The sequence below is a fragment of the Microplitis demolitor genome, chromosome 1, assembly GCF_026212275.2.
Source record: "Microplitis demolitor isolate Queensland-Clemson2020A chromosome 1, iyMicDemo2.1a, whole genome shotgun sequence".
In the NCBI taxonomy this organism is placed as follows: Eukaryota; Metazoa; Arthropoda; class Insecta; order Hymenoptera; family Braconidae; genus Microplitis; species Microplitis demolitor.
In genome coordinates, this window is record NC_068545.1 from 2523337 (window position 1) to 2546150 (window position 22814).

Consider the following 22814-nt stretch of genomic DNA (forward strand, 5'->3'; position numbering starts at 1 on the left):
AATTTAAAAAACAACAACAATAATTAGCCATAAAATGTGTAGTTAAGAGCCATACAAACTGACATAAATTTATAAAATATAAATAATTGTCAAGATGATGGAAATTGGGAATTTGATTGACCCCAGTGGCTTTCACTTACGAAGGTTATCTTGTCGCGTACGATAATTATTCTCTTTTGCCGTAAACCATACATATATATATATAGAAGACGTCGGTGAAGATAATAGACGAGGCTTGGAAATAAATCAGCCGTTGGACACACGATTGCCACCGGGCAAACGGGGAGATATGAGGGAGAAAATCAAACGGCGCGTGTTCATTCTACTCGGAAAAGTATCCATGCCAGTATGCACTGTAGTCAGCAGTGTAACGTCTACTGCACCATCACACACACACATATATATGTCGTAGCTACAGGTATAGTGTAGGTATTTACATTGAATATGTGTTGGTCTCACATACTAACACAGCATTATGTCGGTAGTCCGTAAAATTGCCTCGCGGTTCGTCGAGGCCAAGTGCTCCCTCGCTATACTCCTATCCTATAATAATGGTTCTTTGTACGTTCCGGCATACTTGACTACATATATATCAGTTGCTCGATATCCACTATACTCATATATACACACACATACGAATATATATGTATATATACACATACGAACCCCAGAACTCCCAGCTCACCTTCCATTCCATTCGGCAATCCATCCCACGCTACACTACATTTTATCATCATCAGTAAGTTTTCCCCTCTTGTAACACAACAAAACAACAAACTTGATAAATAACGAACTAAAATTATTATAACATTTTACCCTCTGCTCAACTGATGTTATTTTATTTTATTATATTCACTAACTCACATATTAACGACAATGACTACTCTGAGTAGGTGGGAAGTGTGAGGTGTGAGGTGTCAGTTGATGCGCATCAGAGAAAGCGATAAGATAAATAGATTTAAGTCTCTGCGTACCCACGGAATGTAGATAAATTTATCGAGTTATTTCTCGCGATGTTTTAGATTTTTATTTAACCTCTTACTCCGAGATACAAATGCGATGCTGCATTCTCTGGTTTGGTAGATCTTAGCAGGAGACACCACACGCTCACTTCTATTTCCGTCACCAGTTAATAAAACGCCTGTTATGTTCGCGGATGGAAGACACGACGTCACGGATTAACGTTTAATTTGGTGATAGCTCACAAGACTTATCAGCAAAAAATATATTGCTAGTAAAGTTGCGACTGTCGTACTGAACATTTTTTTTTTTTTTTTTTTTTTTTTTCATATTATTATTGAAATGTATAGAAGGGAGACAAGTTTACAGATAATTTAGTCGGCTGTCAGAGGGCAATTACAATATGTTATGCAAAATAAATAAATCATCCAATTGATTGCTATTATAAATACAAACGATAGCCTTTGGGTTTAAATGTTAAATTAACACCGCAACGGTTACATGACCTATTATATTTATATTTCTATGTACAAATATATAAAAACCGGAAATTCCCACCTAGAGTAATCAATTATAAATATATACATGTATATGTATATGTATATGGATATATGTAATGTTGAGCTCGCAAGGTTTTTGAGGAGAGTCGATAAAGTAAAACCGTACAATTAGTTTAAATTGGAAAAGCAGGAAAAAAGGAGGATACGGGGTCGGGACAGGGGGCTTAGATCGTTGATGCGACTTGCGATGAGGTAGAGGTCGAGCTGAGTCGGACACAGCCAACGATCGAAAGTATAACGGGCTGGCATTACCGTGTAGCGTGGTCGGTAAACACAGTAATTGAGCTGAGTTAGCTAGCACGAAACGCACGCTATGGGTAACTCTACCGAATCGATCCGGAAACACGTTTTTGCGTGACACGTTATGTATATATATTTTTTATTCTCGGTTAGGTTGCACGATGTCATCAAGGGACACCCAACACCCAATATCGTTATTATTGAAATATTAATGCCCGAGGAAATAAATAAATAAAAATAAAAATGACTACATTGAAAAATAACACCGAGGTCAGTTAGTTACTCGAATTTCCATTTACTCAAGAAAGCTTCACTTTTTTTTGTTTAAACATCGTAATTTAATCTTATCATTATTTGTAATAAAAAAAAATTATGATAAAAAAAAAAATGAGACCGTTGACTGAATTTTTTATTTGCTGTATAGAAAAATTAAGAGTTTCTCCTCGTAAAAACAAACCACACACTGTGTATATAGATATATATGTATATGATATTATAATCCATGCACAAACATTTGGCACATGGTGTGCAGACGTGAGTACGTAAATATACTCGCGTTGGTATAAACGCGTAAAATAAACGCAACTCAACAAATGCTGATCCCAATGTACATGTTCAGTTTATATATACATACATATATATGAAAATATATGTGTACAAGACATGACTGCATACATTACTTTTTAAAAAGTCAACATGTGTGTATGAGTGTAGTCGCACTTTGGTTTAATGTCACTGATAGTAAGACTGTGAGGATGTGTGCTAAAGTATTATTAGTATCGTTAAGGCAGCACACTATTGTATGTAGTGTGTTAGTTGTATTAGTGATGTGATGAGACGATGAGAAGAGTGTAAGTAGTGTAGTAGTAAATCCTTAACGATAGACGAAGAAGATAAAATGTAAAACCTCACAGCCGGTGGTCTCCGTGTTTGTGAGGGTGAGGAGCCAAGACCGAAAGGGAGAGACGGGAGAGGAGTTGAGAATGAGAAACCGTAGGCGGCCAAGTTGAGAATGGCGGAAACGAGCAGAGGATTTTAAGTAAAGACGGTAAAGACTACTCTCTCTCTTTCTCTCTCATTCTAGAGAATTAAATGTATGGAGTAGTAGTATTAGTAGTAGTAGTACTATACTCAGTCATAGTATTACACAGAATGGAATGGAGCAGAAGGAATATTGAGGTCCGAGCAGTCAAAGGGAATAGACAAGGCCCCGCTCACATGCCAGCTAGAGAGGAAGAGAATAAAAAAAGAGGAAAAAAAAATGTATACCTGGGGATTCTGAAATTGTTTAGCTGTGTGACAGCATTTGGAATATCTGTTTAGTCTATTTGTAGTGAGACACGGATGACTAAATTCTTATTGAGTTAACACGACTGTAACAATAAATAATATGTCATATTGTATAATAATAATAATTGTAAATATGTATGTATGTATGTATAGAATAAATATAGTACATGTACAAAGTATGAAGTATGATGTCGAGTTTTATTTAATTTTTGTTACGTTCTCACACTAACGCCGCTTGACGGTGAATCCAATGAAATGCTCCGAGTTTTTAGCATAAATTTAAACTCCAAACGACATCGATACCGTGTATATGTGGAGAAGATTATACTGTATGTATAATATGTCACGTATTGTATATTAATACATATATATATACATAGGCAGTAATATCGACATAACGTAAGCTGAGATTAATTTAAAACTTGTCACGCTCTTACGTGGTTTCCAGCTGACGTGTGCGTGTAATTGTAAACCTAACGACACTCTTCTTCCTCTCTAGCTCTTGCTTTAATTTTTTGTTTTAGTTAAATAAAATAAATGTCTGTCAGTATATTTCTTTATACAAATATATACATATATACATATAAAATTATTAAGCGAGGGGAAAATATTAGGGTCGAAAACTACAAAGACCCGGCATTAAAATTTCGTTTGATTTCGAACCCTTTTGTGTGCACATGATACATCATAATAATATATATATACACAACATAATATATAACGGCATTTATTTTTTATTAACTAAAAATTTCATTTAATGTACGTCTGATATAATTATCTACAAGTTATCTTATCAATAATATTTATATATATATATATATATATATATGAATTCTAAAAATAATTTTTAATATCCATTTGTTATTGTGCTCGTATATATTTATATATTTATGAGTAAAAGTATAATGATTGTTATCACGATGAGAGTGGACATAAATAATATATAAATTAATCACGTATTTGTTATGTTACAGCAAACATTAAAATAAGTTGACGAAGCAATTAAGATTAGACCTTTCTATTGGCTGCAATAAATGTAATAGAGAGGATAGAAAGTATCAATTGACTACGTAGTTGATAAACAGGAAATGTTTACGACACAAATACCAAATGAAATAAAATTAATTAACTTTAATAATAATGATGATAGTATTAATAATAATAGCAATAGTTATAGTGATGGAAACAATGCATATTATATTACCAGCAAGTAACACGTAATTAAAGCGAATCCGCGGTACGACTCGCGTATGCATTATTAATTTAGTCTGGTTTGAAAATAATAAACGCGGCCATTAAACATATTTGTATATCCATGTATATCTATATCTATATATATATATATATATATATATATATATATATTTGTATATATATGTGTAATAATAGTTACACGTATACGAGGTATACAAAGAGCCAGAGGAACAAAGCCCTGTATGACACTTGATCATCTACTAGGATGAATGTTAATGGCAGGAGAATCTTGGGTGTATGGCTGTGCAATAACGCGTGCACATAATACCAGAGACAATGTAACTCGTCAGCTAGACCGCACAATTAGTGTATGTGCAGTGATGTGTGTTATAGGAATAGAGGCTGCATCTGCATGGATGATGACCAGTTTCAGAGCCAGTTCTGCTATTCCACACTCTGCGATTGCGCCGCACTGGATTTTAGTCTGCCTGGGCTGATATATACGCGAATATGTATATACAACTGGTGTATATGTACGTATACTCTTGTGTATGCATAATAATAATAATAATAATAATAATAATGCATTCGGCAATTCATTGCCATATAGAGTTGGGGTATGAGTTCTTGTGTGTTTGTGTGTTTGTGTGTCTGTGTGCGAGGATGACTGCGTAGTCCCTCAGGAGTTGACGATGTGTTGGCACAAGATGTTGATAGCACGTCTGTAATTGTGCCTTTCCATGTCGCCGCGGACGTATCGTCAGAGCAGAGATATATCCCAGTAATCGGAAACATAGCTCGTTGGAGCGAGAACGAATCAACAGAAACTAGAGAGGGAGCCAAGTGGAAAAACATACGTGAAAAGAAAATGACACAAGCTGAATATGGACGTAAACGAGTTGGTTTCCTTCTATTCCTATAACTATAACTTCAACTCAAACTCTGACTCTGACTTTAACTTTGGCTCAGTCTGTCTGTTTTTTTTTTCCTTTTTTTTTTTGCTCTTGGTCTCGCTCTCTATGGTTGACGATATTAGGAACGATAGTGTGGGTATAAAGGCTGGCGCGAAAGACGAGGGGAATTGGTGGTATAAAGCAGAGTGAACAAAAAAATAAAAGAAAAAAAATAAAAGACCGAGTATTGAAGTTACGGCTAAGAGGATAAGGACGAGACGATAAAAGTTGTAACCAGGGAACTGAGGCGAGTGTCGAAGGACGAAGGGCTAGACGCAAGTTACCAACACATTTACTATATGTGTGTATATATAAATGAGTGAAGGTTTGGTATACAGTAAAAGACGAGAAGATATATAAATGTGTATATACTATATATATATATATATATATATATATATATATATATGTAAGTGGGGATGAGAGTTGAGGCCCCGCGCACGCACACTCGATCGTTTCTACCGGCAGCCATTTTGCTGCGCTCGTTCTACTCATAGACCCGGTAGATTTCAGACCTGGGAAAATATTGCCACGATCCTTAACCATCGCCAGAGAATATATACATATATATATATTTCTCCCTAAGTGCTGCAGGGCCTTCACGTAATCTCCGGATTTTGCACATCCTCAAATCTACTAGTTTAAGATACAAATATATATACATATATATGTATATGAAATGAGAACTCTCAATGATTATATAGTTTTAGAGAATTTAAGAGAAACGTGACGTCGCGTATCACAGGAACAGCCTTTTCGCAGTACCAAGGACAATATAATTCCAGTTGTCTTCACACTCAGTCACTCCATCGCTCAGTACAGCTGCAATGTGAGCATGTAAACTCGACAGACGTCAACTCGATTCAAATACTCTAAATCCTTGTTTATCATTCTTTTTTATTCTATTCAAGCTTTTCAATAAAAAAAGTCCTTCAAATGCACATATCGTTATTTAATAGAATAATTTGTTATTAAAAAAAAAAAAAATAAGGATTTGAAGCATCGATTTTTGTCACACGGGTTGCAGTAAATAAAAACCAAAAATAACCTCAGGGAATATTTGTCAAATAAAATTGAATGAATAGGAGTAAAATACGTAGAGCATAAATATAAATAAATAAAAAAAGTGTATGGAAATTTTTCGGTTCGTTAATTAGTACATGACAATAATGTAGACCGCAGGACATGGAAAATCGGAGGCATGTACGATAAATTTACCGATGTATAATATGAGATCACTCGATAGTGACTCGAGCACGATAGACCGTCGACGCGAAAATAACTACGTTATGTCCACGGGTAATAGTGTGGACATATATATTCACTATATAGATATAGTAGAGAGTACATACAGAGTAGAGAGTGAGGTACAGAGCATAGAGCATAGAAGCAGAATAGGAGCTGGCAAGAGGCAAAAGATAGTCTAGCGGATAGACCTGATGAAAAGAGCCACGTCATTTCCACAAATTTACTGGTAAAAAAAAATAAAAGGCCTGGCTGTAAAAACCCACAAACGATACATTCATTAAATAAAAAATACCCGCCTCATATGTTGCCGTATTTATTACTTTTAAAAAAATTTCCTCGTCATCTGCCACTAGGGAAATTAATGATGTCTGCTTGTACTTATAATCGGTTGATAAAAGTAAAAGTTTATGGAGTGTTAATGCTTGTTATTAATATCAAAATATTTCCTTTAATCTCCATAGACATCGTCATAGACATAGATATGTATAGACATAATAGTAAACCGGAAATAGCTAGCGCGCAAACGAACGGAAAGCCTCGTCAATTCCGGATTTAACTGGCGATTAAATTTTATCCAGGGTCCGAAACCGTACATATGTATAGGTATGTATGTGTGTATGTATGTATATGGAGAAATATATAGCATGGATATAGAGAAAGACAGAGGTATATATATATACACATATATATTCTCTCGCGGGCGTTCCCGTGAGCATATTACCGGCGTCATGTTTTATGTATATCGCAACGCACGTATCGACTACGGAGGAACTAAACTACCAACGAAAGAAGTATATGTATATATAAATATATGTGTATACGAGTGTGTAGTATATGAACAGACGGAGGTTACATTTATGCGCGCCATCGCCTTTTGCCCGACAGAAATTTACCGTTCGTGACTGACGTAGTGATTGAGGCGGACAAGACGCGATACAACTCATCTTCAGGCTTTAATATCTTTTTTTAATTCCATTATCGTTGTTTCTGTCTCGGTCCCACAGGGCCAGGAGACTGTCAAGTCCCTTCAGCACCGTCAGTCCTGATTCGTGTTTCAGATACCGATCGGAAATCGAAACTGGACAGGGATCCCACCAAATGAGGTGGCAACGACGACATCAACTTGACAAAGAACTGTCTCAGGTACTGAGTCAAATAAAAAAAAAATAAAAATATCAGAGACCTTATCGCTGGAGATTGTAAACAAGTAAGAGGATCAATAATTTTTATTATTGCACAGCGGATACGGTGTTTGTCAAGGATTGAATTATCAAGATGGCGTCGTCGCAGTGCAATCGAGCTGAGAGCACACTCGGATTTAGTTTAGATACTAATCAGACTGATATCATGATAACTTCCGGCATGTTTTAATGTTATCTTGGTTCTTTGTATTTTAATTATCAAACAAGCGGATTTTGTAACGACGGAATGAAAAACAAAAATAATAATGATAAAAATAAAATAGTATTGCTGGTGAACAAGAGATAAAAAATAAAAAAAGTCTGATAATTTCTGTTGTGAAGAGAACAATGTTTCTAGCTCGAGACAATAAAGGTATCGTTTTATTTCGCGTCCGACAGCCAGCCGAGAGTGGACAGCAACCACTCGCGGAGTCTGCCCCGATAATAACAAACCGCGGGGAAGAGAAACCTCAAGATCTATCTCCTCGCGATACTCGAGAAAGACGATTGGATGCCAGATGCTGGCATTCAATCCAGAGGACTTGATTATTATTACGAACCGAGTTTTTACATCCAGACACATCATTGTACATCATGATAACTTTTATCCGATGATTAAGTACGAGTGGATGAGCACGCGATAATGCGACTATCATATTCATATTTATAATAATAATAATAATGCGCAATAGTGTAAAGAGGAAAAAGTAGCCAGCCGATGGATAAAAAATATATGCAAATATTATCATCATGTTTATTAAAAAAATATTTTTTCCGCTTTACACAACACACATGAATAACTTAATTTACGTCAATCAATCAATAGCCTTACCGGGGAATCGAAAGCCGTAATTCCCAGATTATTACTGAATTACAAATTCCGGATTATTAATTTAAATTAACATATGTTGAAAAACTACATATTTATATTTATGAAAAAATGTAAGAAAAATAAAATAAAAAAATTTTTTTTTTTTTTTTTTTTCAGGGCTACACTTAGTGTGATTATATCCGAAGGAAATAGAAAAAAATAAACGGTTAATATACGCTTTGAAAAGAGTGACGCACACATGGTATGAAAAAAATGTGTGAGTAGACATGCGTACCGATTAAGAGTCTCCAGTAAAACATCTACGAACAAATATATGTATATGTGTGTATATGTAAATATATGTGTACTGATACTAGTACGAGAACAGAGAGTGTATATATATGTATATGTATATAAATATATAGAATGTGTGAGGTTTTACATTAGATATAGCTCTGGTGAGCAGTGATGTTGACAGTCGTACTGTCGTGGTTGTTCGGGCGTTAATTAATTTCCTTCGTGACTTGTGTGACACTCTTGGAATTTAAGAATGGAGTTCACACACTAGTTTATTTACTGATGAATGAATTTATATACATATACATTATGTACTTTATTAATTCAGACCGATGAATTATAACTAATTGATAAGACTCGATCAATACCCCACGTTATTGTTCGCGCGTTATTTACTCAGGTTATTTATTAAATATTTAAATGAATTTTTATCGAGTTAAATAAGTTTAGCTGTATGGTTACAAGCGTAGAGTAAATAAATTATTGGAAAAATTCAGCAGCGCGTGACGAATGACCGACCGGAACGACAAAATCGCTGTTTGCCTCAAATGATCCGGCTCGAAATGCCGCAAATGTTTGCTGCGTCAGCAAAGTTAGGGTTATTATCTCTCCCCCTCACGTCGCATCCATTCTTCATGCATACATACATACACACACATGACATACATCTCATATATATATCAACTCTTAATATGTGAACATATAATCCTCATTTTTTTTGCGTTTTACTCCGCGAGCATCAGAAATTAAAACTTCTTTTTTAAAAAAAAGCCCGCGAATTTTAAAAAATATAATTTGCATAAACATTTATCAGAACTCGTTGTCGTTGTCATCAACAAAATGGTGAATGGTACACTGATAGAAGGATTTATTTAGGAGTAATAAATTGATTTATTAAATTTTTCTCAACTGACTTTTTTGGATTTAACAAATATTTAGTAATTATTAACAATATTTATTATAATGAAATAAGTAACTTCTTTATTATTAAGAAATATTTTTAATGCTAACAAAGCCTTATTAACATAAAAGAAATATTTGTTAGCACCAAACAAGGCTTGTTAATATTTAATAAATATTTCTTAGACGAATTTGTCGGTAGAGGGCTACACACGAGCCTGTAGTGGTGTACAAGTATTAAAAAAGCTATATGTGTGTGTCGTTGCGACGTCATATTGTTTACTCCGTTCTAGCTTGCATTGTTGGTTAAACGTAACCTACAACTGAAGCTCTCATATACTTAAATAATATTTATATCAGAAGTTTTTTGTAAATTGTCATCCATATTATAACTATGAAAATATGGAAGCCTTGTTAATTTTATTCAGTTCAATTTTAATCAAATATAAAACCATTAAAAACACATGTACTATCAAACGGATTTTATGTTATTTCTCAGCGTAGTTTAATATAAGAAATTTTAATTTGTTTATTCTAGTTATAGTGTTAATTACTATGAAATTGTATTTTGAAATTAAAAGAACAGAAAATTTTATACGATGGTTGTTTTAGTTATTTTTGTTTATAAATACAAATGTTAATAAATGTGTGTAGCTGCATGCAAAAACATATATAGATATATATTCTTGAACTGTGTGATTTTATGAATTAAATTTTAATAAATTAGTTAATAGATAATTTCTTAAATATAAAAAAAAAATTTGTTCAAATAATAAAAAATATATTAAATATAAAATATTCATTTATTAATTATTAAAAAGTGATTAATTAAATGTTAAAAAGTGATTTATTAAATACTAATAAATCATTTTTTAAATGGAAAGAAATCGTTTATTAAATATTAACAAATCGTTTATTAGATGCTAAGAAATATTTATTAAATACAAAAAAATGATGTTTAAGAAATGATTTGTTAAATATTAATAAATATTTCTTAAATAAAGCTCCGTTAAGAAATAATTTGTTAAATATTAACAAATCTTTTTTAATACTAAGAAATCCTTCTATCAGTGTAACAAGAAAACAATAAAAAATAAAAGCCACAAATTACTCGTCGGCTTGTTTTACTTTTTTACAATCCAAGAGTTGGTGTACATATGTAAGAATTTATTTACTTGGAAGAAAAAAAAAAAATGGTCTGTACGAAGTTAAACACGTTATTATATATGAGCGAGCATAGTATAGTATGTTATGATATATATGAGTTTAAATTGGCTAACGTAAATAATTATGTTAATAACTAAAATGAAATAATCGATTGTGAATTAATGATACGGGCTCATAAAGCCAACGAGCTATAAGAAAATTTATATACACATGAATAAGCTAGTATTATACTACTTTGTTCAATGTCTTGTGTGTTGTGTGTCACACATATGTCATATATATATGTATGTGTGAATGTATGTGTAGAAGACTGCGTGTTTCACATTATTTACAGAGGCTTATAGACAGAGTTATGCGTTACAGTTGGTGAGGGGACGCGATATGCTCATATACACATACATTATATATATGTATGTATAAAAGCAACTTTTCTTGACAAATATTTCCAGCAATGTGTGAAGAATGTCCAGCCAGTGCCAGAAAACCAATGTTATTTCTCGCATCAATGCTCACATATTTTATTATCATTTATTTTTATACTATGGAATAATAAATAAAATAAATATATATGTATATACATATGTAACATATATTAACCGCGTTAAATGTATATGTATATACTCGGCTGTAAATTAAAACGCTGATTAAATTATCTGAGAGAGTATTAAAAAGTAAATATAAATATAAGTAAACATATAAATTATTCTATGTAATGTATGAAGATTTTTTGGGAACAGAGAAATTTTTTAAGTACTGAAGAATTATCGAGCAAATTTTTTAAAAAATCTTTGACTTGATTTTTAAATTTTGAATTTAGAGAGGAAAAAAACCGCGAAAATTTTTTTCAAATATAGATGTGAATAGTTTGATAGGTTTTTAGTGGGAACATATTTATAAACCTCTTTTGCTATTTTCTAGTGTCAAAGGTACGTCATTAGCGATTAAGCTCATGAAGCAGCTTAACCATCGACACAGCAAGTGATGACAAATCGATGCGGATTACTTGAGAATAAATTTAAAAAAAAATGCAAGACGATAACTGAAAATAGATTTTTCAACAGCATTATATATATATTTTTTTTTTTTTAAAGAAATATATGAGCTGTGTATATAATTAAGGTTTTACGATTTCGTGTCAGAAATCGGTTTCAGCAATTTAGCGTGAGTTTATATGTAACTAAGAGCCGAGTTAGTCATATCCAATTAGCGCGTGCGCTATGCGATTACCAGAAGTCTTACTGGGCATAGCACTTTGTTGTTATTTTTATTTAAATTAAAATAAAAGGGATAAAGAGCTGAAGTTTCGCATTATATCCAAGTAAACGAGTATGTATGAAAAGAGGTAAAGATTTTTAAAAATGAATACTCATGCAAAAACCAAACGGTAAATCAGAGGGAAAGTAACCGACTGCCGGCTCCCTACAGAGCGATGCATCATTTTATTATGTCAAGTATACTGTATATATATTATACAGTGTATTTTACTTGTATATATTTATCATCTCCGTACATGTGTATTTATATACATATATATATATATATATATATATATATATATATATATATATATATATATATATATATATATATATATATACCCATTTATATGAAAGACGCATAGGATGATGCGAATAACCGCAAAATCGTAATTACAAACGTTATTCCGTCTCTCGGCATACGTGATCAGAGAATAAACACATATGCACATTCCCCATTGTAACAAGAATCAAATAACAAATAGCCAATTATTGATTTATGCCGTCATTCATTGCTCGTTAAATAAATAATATTCCATATAAAATACATGAATATTTATCTAAAAGTCTTGCCACCATCCCCACTATCGTCATCATTACTATCGCCAGATATCAAACAACAGCTTGAGAAAAATAACATCTCGGTTTAGATTTTTTGCTCAATATTCACTTCGTATGCACATACTGGGACGTACGTTGGTGTAAGAGTCAGAATTCAAAGAGAACGAGGACGCTGTTGAGGTTCCCTACCGCGTTAAGCCTCCAAGTGAAAAGCCCTTTAAAAATTCTATGCACCTCCTGTAGCGTACTTGCTCTTGTACATGCACACACACACACACACCCACACTTGCACATTCACGTACATATACACATACATACGTATGTACGTACATAAATGTGTATTTTGCGCACGCGCAGCTAAATATATATCGTTTTAAGAGACAAAGCTTTATTATATACTCCAACATTGTATCTTCTGAACATAATATGTATGTTACATACTCGATTGTCAGAGTATGCGTTAATATAAAACTCTTACACTCTTTATTTAAAGGATGTACGTGTGAACAGAAATAATATCGCCACCGCAAACACGATAAGTAGCCTCTAGACTCAAGTGACAGCTCTTGCAGCTCGTTAAATTTTTTTTTTAACAAGGATAAGAATAATAATAATAAATAATTACTCGAAAAAAACAATAGATTGGCTTTGAGAACTGATGATAAATTAAACACGCAATTTTTTAGCCACATGGGTCTCGAAGTAAATTATCCTCTGGTAGGATAAGAGCGTGTGTGATGATAATGACAATAATAATGATGTATGGTAATGATAATAATAATAATGAGGTTTAACTGGGTTGAACCAGCACTTACCATTGTGTCGATCGTGTCGAAGGAACACTCGAGCGAGCACCGGCTGCAGTGCACCTGCTCCATTTCTCCATCGCGACTCGGATCGTATTTGCTCGCTTCGGTTTTTATTATTATTTTCTTCTATTATCGACTGCTAAGACTTAAATTCCGTGTAATCCACAGCTCAGGTTGATCGGTTGTTTCACTTAATTATGAATCCGTACACTTGTTATATTCTGTAAATTAAAAACGTCGATGAATTATTTTAAATGCACAGCACACACTTTGTCTTTGTGGCACACACTCATATCACTACTGCTGATAACTAAACGAGTGTACAGTCATTAGCTTTAATTGATATCTTAAACTAGTATTATTATATATTTTATTTTGATTTTTAACACGGTTTCGATTTACGCACACACCCTTTTTTCACAAACAGCGGACGCGTCCGCTGCCTTCACTCGTATCTCTCTCTTAATAATTCTCTCTCTTTCCCTCTTTCTGTTCGCGCACACTTATTCGTCACACCCGGCGCACAGAGAAGTTTGCACACAAGCGCGGTAGCTCAAGAAAAACATTCGTTTCATACTCATATCCCAACAAATATCTTTTTTTTTTTACATTACAACTAAGTTGACTTCTTTTTTTTTTTATACTTCGCGGTTCACTTTTTTATGCAAAAAATTTTTTTATTCCAACCAATTAGGTCTCAGTATAAAAAAAATATCTACATATATACAACAGAATTTTTACGACATGACTCGTGATTTATTGATCACAAAATCGATTTATCATTTTTTCATTTCAAAATAATTTTATTTTCCGATTAATATTTCATACATGCATGTGATGACATAAGTATAAAATGTTTCTTTACAATTTCTGTGCCATGAAATTTGTCTTATATTAAATATATATGTGACTATTACGAATTTATGTTAATTGTAAAAAATTGTGTAAAATTTGTTTAAGAAAAAGTTCTAAAAACAAAATTTAAACGATTCTGAAGTGAGCCAAAGTCTCATAGTTTTTGAGTTGTTTATAAACGATAAATAATAAAAAAAAAAATATTTCAAAAAATTGCACTTACAGCTTTTTTAATTTTCTACATGTGCATTTTTTTATTTTTTTTTTTTTTTTTCAGTAAATAATTCGGTGAAAAAAAAGTCTAAAAATTGCTAATTGTCTTTTAACTTTTAAATCATTAATTTGATGTTTGTTATCATATATATATGTATATATTTAAACTACCATCATGATGAGGACTTGTGAGAGGTGCTATTAGTAGTGACATCTACCAAAGATTAAAAAGTAGATTTTTAAACATTTATATATATATATATATTTAATGGAGGACAAGCAGTCCTTGTCAGCCGGTTCTATTTTGAATTCACAAATACAACCCACACACCCATCCTATCTATAATATATATGTATATATATATGAGACCGGTATTTCTCTCACATCATCTCCCTCACACACGATGGAGATACTCGCTGAGACCAAGTCACACAAACATACACATCAGCTCAGTATGGAGTAGAGTGAGTTGTGTCTTTTAACTCACTCACTCCCTCCCTCTTTCTTTTTATTATTATTATGTTTATCTGAGTTTATTCCCCCATATCCAGCGTTGGCCAGGGCCACACAACTGCATATCTGCGACTTTTTGTCCTTTTATTCCCTTGCTAGCAGTACGTTCATGAATGTCACATGACAATTGATGATGCTACCAACGCGTTGATAAACTCTTTCAGCTAAACGACTGAGACAGAGTCTGAAAGGCAGACTGACCAAGTCAAGGAAATCGGAGTAAGACAACCTCGAGGCCGGTTGCTCTACTTAGACCCACCCAATGACTAGACCTCGGCCAAATTCCGTTTTCCGTGACAAATTTAAACTAAATGGAGCAATCTGGCGATGGAAAATGTTAATTTTCCGTAACTCGATGGAGATCCGGATGTGGAAAAAATAAATACCAAGACTGCGCCTCCCGCGTCACAAAGCACTTGGTACAACACATGGGTTACCAGTCGCATTTAACTCGGAGAGGTTCGTCGGCATTCGAGGAGCCTCGGTTTCAGGGCCGTTCGTTGCCGCACCAGTCTGGGTGCTCAAGCTTAACTTGTTTTTTAAAATCTTTCTCTCTTTTATTTTTTTTAAACATTAGGTATTTTTGTTTTTTATTTACTACCAACAAATTATCTTCTCAGATTATTTTTATTTCAACTTGGGCAAAATCCAAAAATAAGCGGACTTTGGAACCTGAATTTTTCTCAACGATTATTTTAAACAGTTTACAAGACACTTTGCAAATTAAATTAATACTTGATCACGAGGACCGCGAATTTAAATCCGCGTTTATTTATACGCGTCCTTAATTGACAAACTTTAGACATTTTACCCGCAGCCTTTCTCTACTGGGTTAAATTATAATTTTGAGTCTTTGTCCAGCCAGTTCTTGAATTATTTGACGTGAATTAAAAACAGAGATATTTTATTTACCAAACCATAAAATAAAAATGGATACAGTTCAAGTAATTTCTTGACACTCGAGGAATCTCAAGTGTTCTTAACAATTTAACTCGTACTTGTGTATCCACAAGTGACTCTTCAATCACAGCTAATTTAAAGTTATTTTAACATTTCAAAATAAATAATAAATATACTTAGGTACATAAATATAAATGTATAGATGGATGGATGGATAGATGAAAGAAGGAATAAATTAAACCCATACAGAGAATGGACTCTATAAAAACGAGTTAACTCTAGATCTCCGTTCTCTGTTTTCTGCTCGGATCAGTGAGAGATGAGAGATGAGAAAGAAGAGATGAGAGATGGATGATGGAGTACATGGCGCGTTAAAGATAGCTATTATTTTAGCTAGCAGATGGGAGATCGATATACCAACACTACATATCATCCTCTCGAGCATCGTCGCTATTATAGCCAATACTCGTCATCATTGACGTCGCAGCTCACGTCGTTGAACAAACACTTGTATTGGGGAGACATGGGGATGATTGTAAAATTTCAAGTTAATGCTTTTCTCGTGGTGACTGAAACGCATTTTAAACTGGGAGTGATGGAAAATGAAAAAATTCAGCAAAAATAAATATCGTTGGTCCATTCCGCAAAATCCGTAGCTAGTGTTATAGCACTGGCTATTTCGACGTCGATTTAATTTCCATATTCACCGAATCGATTGAGTTTTATCCCTACCAACTCTAGCTCTGCATCACCACAATTGGGCTTTTATATATTTTGCTCTTCATTCATCTTTTTCATGCATGTGAGGATTAGCTCATAAACACAATCTGCATACATGTACATAGAAAAAGACAAATGACGGATTTTTATTCATATTTTTTTGTTAAATATTTGGGAATGAATAAAAAAGTAATGAATAGTACTGAGGATACAAAATATCAATCAACATCAACGTGTTGGTAACAAGTTTGCGTATATAGTAGACAGTACTACTGATGTAAATCGAATTTGGGATTTATCGCATTTGAAATCTGTAATCTGGACTCTTGGCTTCGGGCTTTTAATGAGTTGCTAGAGAACCCGCGGTATAAATCGTGTCTCTTGCACGCACAGAGCCAATAAGGAGGTGCGTGGGTGGTCAAGTAGCGACTGTTACTTTGTGAACACGCGACTTTTGTGTTTGCAATCAAACTCTCGGTGCAGTATCGAAAATACCCTACCCTTTGTGTCAAATGATAACAAATTATTCTTACCAAACAATGAGGTACTGATTTAAATAATATAATTGAGGCGTTGATTAAAAGCTGCATGTGGTAAAAAAGGTTGAAAAAAAATTAACAACATAGCTGAGCGAATGAGAAGGGTCTGAGAAATTTTTTTTACAGGATACTTTAGTTTAAAAATTTTTCAAGTGCCTACTGAGATTGTAATCAACTATTCAACCCCATTTTTCGCTAGGGTAATTAAATTAATGTTAAATAAAATATTTTGAATATGTTATTTTTCTAAGTCACGTATTTGTATTGATTTATTGCCAAAAGGAGTCAAGGTACAGGCGATTTTCCTAACGAGTAGGTAAGCAATGTCATCATATGGGTCTAAACTCGAAGAACAAATTTTGCCTAGGACTTTTGATAGTTTCTTCTACTAGAGGGCATCATAATAAAGAAAAAACGTTAATGTTGTGATGGGTCATTCCCAACAGGAGAAAAGTTACGGGCTACTCTTCATGGAAAATCATCTCCACCCATGTCCACCCATCCGAATTTATCCTAATATGGGTCTCAACTCGAAAAATAAATTATTCCCAGGACTTTTTATGGCTTTTCCTACTAGAGGGCATCATAATAAAGAAAAAACGTTAATGTTGTGATGGGTCATTCCCAACAGGAGCAAAGTTACGGGCTACTCTTCATGGAATATCATCTCCATTTATCCTCATACGGGTTTAAATTCAAAAAATGAATTTTCCCTAGGACTTCTTATGGTTTCTCCTACTAGAGGACACCAGAATGAACAAAAAACGTTGATATTGTGCCGAGTTATTCTCAACAGGAGTAAAATTATATTTAATATCGACAACATTACGGTTTACAACATCGACTGATCTTCAGTACAGAAAACTTGAAGCAGATTCTTTGCACTAGAACCGACCAATCATTTTTCCAAATTTTCATCCCAAAAATTTGCGCTACAGTATCGCAAGAACCTTGAGCTCCTCTTTTTTATCTTTTTTTTTTTCTATACTTTTCACTGCTTTTTCGAACATTGAGAAGGGTATCAAACTTATGCTGTTCCATTTTTGAGGCAATTTCTAAGATTTTACTGCAAGTTTCCGTTGCAACACTTGCTGCATTATAAACTCCCAGACTTAGTCTAATACTGCTGCTATCTGGCACGAGATATTTCTTCAAATCTTCTACAATTCCGCTTCAAAAAGTTTAAACTTCTATTCTTCAATATTTGATATCTTTTGCTTCAAGTATTTGGTCAGTCGCTCTGCCCAAGTAACTTGCATAATATCATCTCTGCTATTGTGTATACGCAGTCATTTCGTTGAGTATATATACATTTAACACTGGCACTTTTCGACTTTATTGCGAGCACTAACATTTTAACATTCACAGACTCGGGCTCTGATGCGTATCATAAATTTACGTCAGCGACAAATGGACATATTAAGTTTAAGTATTTCCCATTAAACCGGGTCTTAATTGTGATGTCAACTGTGAATATTAGATAGATAGAATATTTAGGGAATTTATGGGGGGAGATACGAGTTGATTTGAGATGAGATGGGAAGAGATGAGATGAAATGAGTGAGCGAGTGATGAGAGAGTAATTAGATTGCTGAAGGGATAAAGCGACGAAGAGGTAAATAAAATTAGTGGGTGACAAGCCGGAAAGCCATGGGATACCATCTTCAATTTCCGGACAGCACAGCAAGACTGTTAGGGAGGATCAAGGCAACGCGCCAAAAAGTATATAACGCAATGTATGTCTCATATTGCTAAATAAAACCCAGAGGTTTGGGTAAGGAGTAGAGAAGAAGAGAGAAGGAAATGAAAGTTTAAGGGGAATAAGCTGTGTTCTGTGTGTTCTGAGCGTTTTGGGGGAAACCAGCTTGTGTATCCCTTTTCCCTCCTGCGGTTTTACTTCCACTCTGTGCTGGTTCTCTATAGACAAAGGCGTCTCTATACTTGGACTCTGTATTATGTCCTCTGTTCGGTCCTGCAGAGCCAGCGACTGTCTCAACAGCAAAACAAAATAATAAAAATAGAGGGACCAAAAAAAATAAGGCAACGTACACCCCGAGTTCTGATGAGAACCTCCGAGCGACAAACACCGTTGTATATATACGATGGCAATTAGGCGTGTTCGGGTGCATTCACCAGGAGCAAACTTATCACTTTATGCCAGCAAAAGAGTCCGATAAACCGAGGACCATTAGTGATAAAAATATAAATCTCGGAAATTATTCTCGGTTAAATTTTTTTAATAACAGCGAGTACGTCATGTCAAAATGGCGGCGCTCTTTTCATGTGTTATATTTTTCCAGCGCGTTTGGTCTGATCGATATTATGAAATTTCCCGAGTGGTTTTTTTTATTTTTCATTTAATCAAAAAATTCTCGTTATTTATTTTATTCTCATCAAGCTTCTCCTGATCTCAAACGAATAACTTTTCGCATCAGTTGCACAGCTGAATGCCCGGAGGTTTCATCAGCAGATACGTTTGCAAAAAAATTGATAAATATTTGATGTTAATGCCAACTCAAGTGTCATAAATATCCAATAAGAAATAAAAACATAGTCGAGTAAACAGATAGACCGTAAAAACATTTAAATCGATTAATTAAATGTATTTGCGTATAAAATCGCTGGAACGTGTCTTTGAGTCCTCATGCAATAGTCGGGATTTATTTAACGGCTGAGTGATTAAACATTACGGACAATGAACAAGATTTTATAAGCATCATCGGAGCACTGAGAGCTACTGTAGAGTATGACATATATATACATATATACAAATATGTGTATATGTTTCAAATTCTATCCACGTAGCACACGAATCCCAACCGGAAAGAATAATATCATCTCCCCTGCTTGGCTGTGTGTTTCTGGCTTATCCCTATCCCCTGGAGAACTCACCCCATACCCAGTCATCCTGTTCTCTTGAACCCCTTTTCACCATCAGTATCCTCTGCTCTTCTCTGGTTAGATACCGGTGTTTTTGTTCTTCTCTCTCCGTCAAACATACCCGCAGAGCCCACAATCAACTGCTTTGCTGAGTACAGTAGAGTATAGAATAGAGGAGTAGAGTGTCTCGTGTCGAGGACAAACGCTCATCCACAACGACCACCCCAGTGTCCCTTGTATTATTAATAGCTTTTGAGATCCTTGCCTTTTTAACAGTCTCGTCATCAAAACTAACTTTTGTGTTCCTACTCGCCTACTCTTTTATCCCCGGGATGTTTAATTCCTTGTCTATTAGGTCACATTCCTTGGACAACTATCTCTAGTGGGCTGATAAAATCCACTACGCGGTAATAGTCATCAGGAAGATGACTGCATTGAAGGAAAAAATGTCTATTGAGTAGGATATTTTAATTTACAAAAGCCACTGAATAATTCAGTGATGTGACGGCTTAAAGAGCTTTGAGTTTAAAAAGTTAAAATAGTATATTGAGGTAACTCTCAGTTAAATCTTGAGAAATAAGACTCGAGTCAGATGGAAAGACTCGCAGAAAGAGTGTGGAATGAAAGAGTGTAAGATTGTAAGAGTGTTTGTGTATTCGTGGGTTTAGAGTGATTTTGGATGGACGTCGAATAAGAGGCGAAGAGAAAGAAATTCAGAGACACGACCACGTAGTATCTGTATACAAGGCACTCGAGACTCCTGGGGGCTTTGGGCTTGGGCTTAAGCTTCCATTCCATTCGTGGAAGGTAACAGCATCCAGGAACGGTGGACAAAGAGAGATACCGATACTCGAGCTCGAGTGCTGGATAACCATCGACTCGCCTGGTTTTTCTCCCTCTGATCGCTCTGGCACTCGGATCGCGGGTACGAGAAAAAGCGAGAGAGACCCAGGTATTGAGAATTTTCGAGTGAAATACACGGTAGAGTGAGTCGTGCAACGGCGAGAGAGATAAAAAACTTCTTGAAATAAAAATAAAAAATAATGTATAAATAAAAATAAAAATAAAAATAAAAAAGGGTATAAAGATAGCGAGCGAGAGAACAAGATGAAGAGACAAAGAAGTATAATCCTTGTTCGCTCACGGGAATGAACGACTGAGAGCTAAGAGCCACGAAAGAAGAAAAGTTAACAGATTGGTAGCGATTGATCTGAGACTTGAGCGTGCTCTGAATTTTATATTTATCGTTTTATTTGAATTTCCAGCTCCGAGAGACATTTTTCACGAAATATATTTCTAAATGGTAATACTATTCTGATAAATATATATAAATCTGATATGTATTACTTTATATAAAATTGTTTCAAATAAAATTATTGTGTCATTTTTTTCTACGCCCTCAAATACAATCCGTCTGCTCTATATCCTTTGAAAAATTATCTCGAAAATTCTTTTATCAAATGGGTGTTTTAATAACAAACCAAGTTTTTTATTCCTCTTTTATCGATTCATTCGAATGCTCTAGCGCAATAAAATCAAAAATAAGTAATTAAATAACTAAATATTTTTTTTTCATGAATTTTCAAATCCCGCCGTTTCGTTGTGAATTCAAAATAAAATATAAATCTGACCGGGTCAAAAAAATAACTTGATTTTGACCACTTACTTTTTTTAACTTCAATGTGACTTGAAAATTTTTAACTTAAAAACTTAAGCCGATTGAGTCAAATTTAAGTCGTTTGACTCGGATTCTACTTATTTGAATTAAAAATTTAAGTCAACTGTATAATTAAAGTCTCGTTGACTTGGATTTGATTTAAATTTAAATCAACTAAGTCAAATTCAAGACAACGTCACTTCAATTTGACTTAGTTGACGTAAATCGCTACTAAGTAAGACAACAGTCAAAATCAAATGTGCCGGGTCAAAAAAAAAAAACTTGACTTAGACTTTTTTGACTTAATTTTGACTACTAAAATTTTTTTGACTTGTATTTGACTCAGTAAACTTAATTTTGGCTACACTTACTTTTTTTAACTTTAATATAACGTTTTTAGCTTAAAAATTTACGTCAACTAAGTCACACTCAAGTTTGACTTGGATTTGACTTAAATTCAAGTCAACTGAGTCTAATCCGAGACTACTTGACTTACTCTTGTCTTACTAAATTTACTTTAGTTTCAATTTTCAAAATTACACCAAAATCGAGTCACTTTTTTGACCCAAATGACCAATCTGCATTTCAAACTTTTGTTTACTAAATATTTAAACCCAACCACGTTTGATTAATTATAAATCCATTATAAATGAATAAAGTTGTCGTCATGTAACCGAATGTAACTTTAGGATAGATGGGACACATTATAATGGAATAAACAATATATTTAGTAGCAACGACCTATCAACTAGGATATCGATACACATACAAAGTCTTTGGAATCTATCCTACACACTGGTTCTATTGGAGTATATATACAATATACATATACATATTCAACACACACCCTCTCAACTCACTCGCTTGCTCCTCAACCGGGATCCTCTATCGCCTGAAATATTATTAGCCTATCTATATCGTGAGAGTTTGCGAGATTATATCCCCCACGGGATTAATGTGTACTTTAGCCCAACGTAAACGATAGTCCAATAGTAAAGCAAATACATGAAGGCTATAGGTATCTAAAATATGTATATATATCAACATACGCAACACATGTATACTCACATGCATACAACTAGATCGACATATTTCACATTCACAATAAA

General features: G+C 34.0%; 1 protein-coding gene across 2 annotated transcripts in view; it reads right to left on the reverse strand.

Moving 5' to 3' along the window:
- LOC103568367 (zinc finger protein 608) overlaps positions 1–22814 on the reverse strand; it is a 100080-nt gene that overhangs the window by 59094 nt on the left and 18172 nt on the right. For both annotated transcript variants that reach the window (XM_053740659.1, XM_053740681.1), the window contains exon 3: positions 13434–13648. The gene's annotated coding sequence lies outside the window, so the exon portion shown is untranslated. The remainder of the gene's footprint in view (positions 1–13433; positions 13649–22814) is intronic.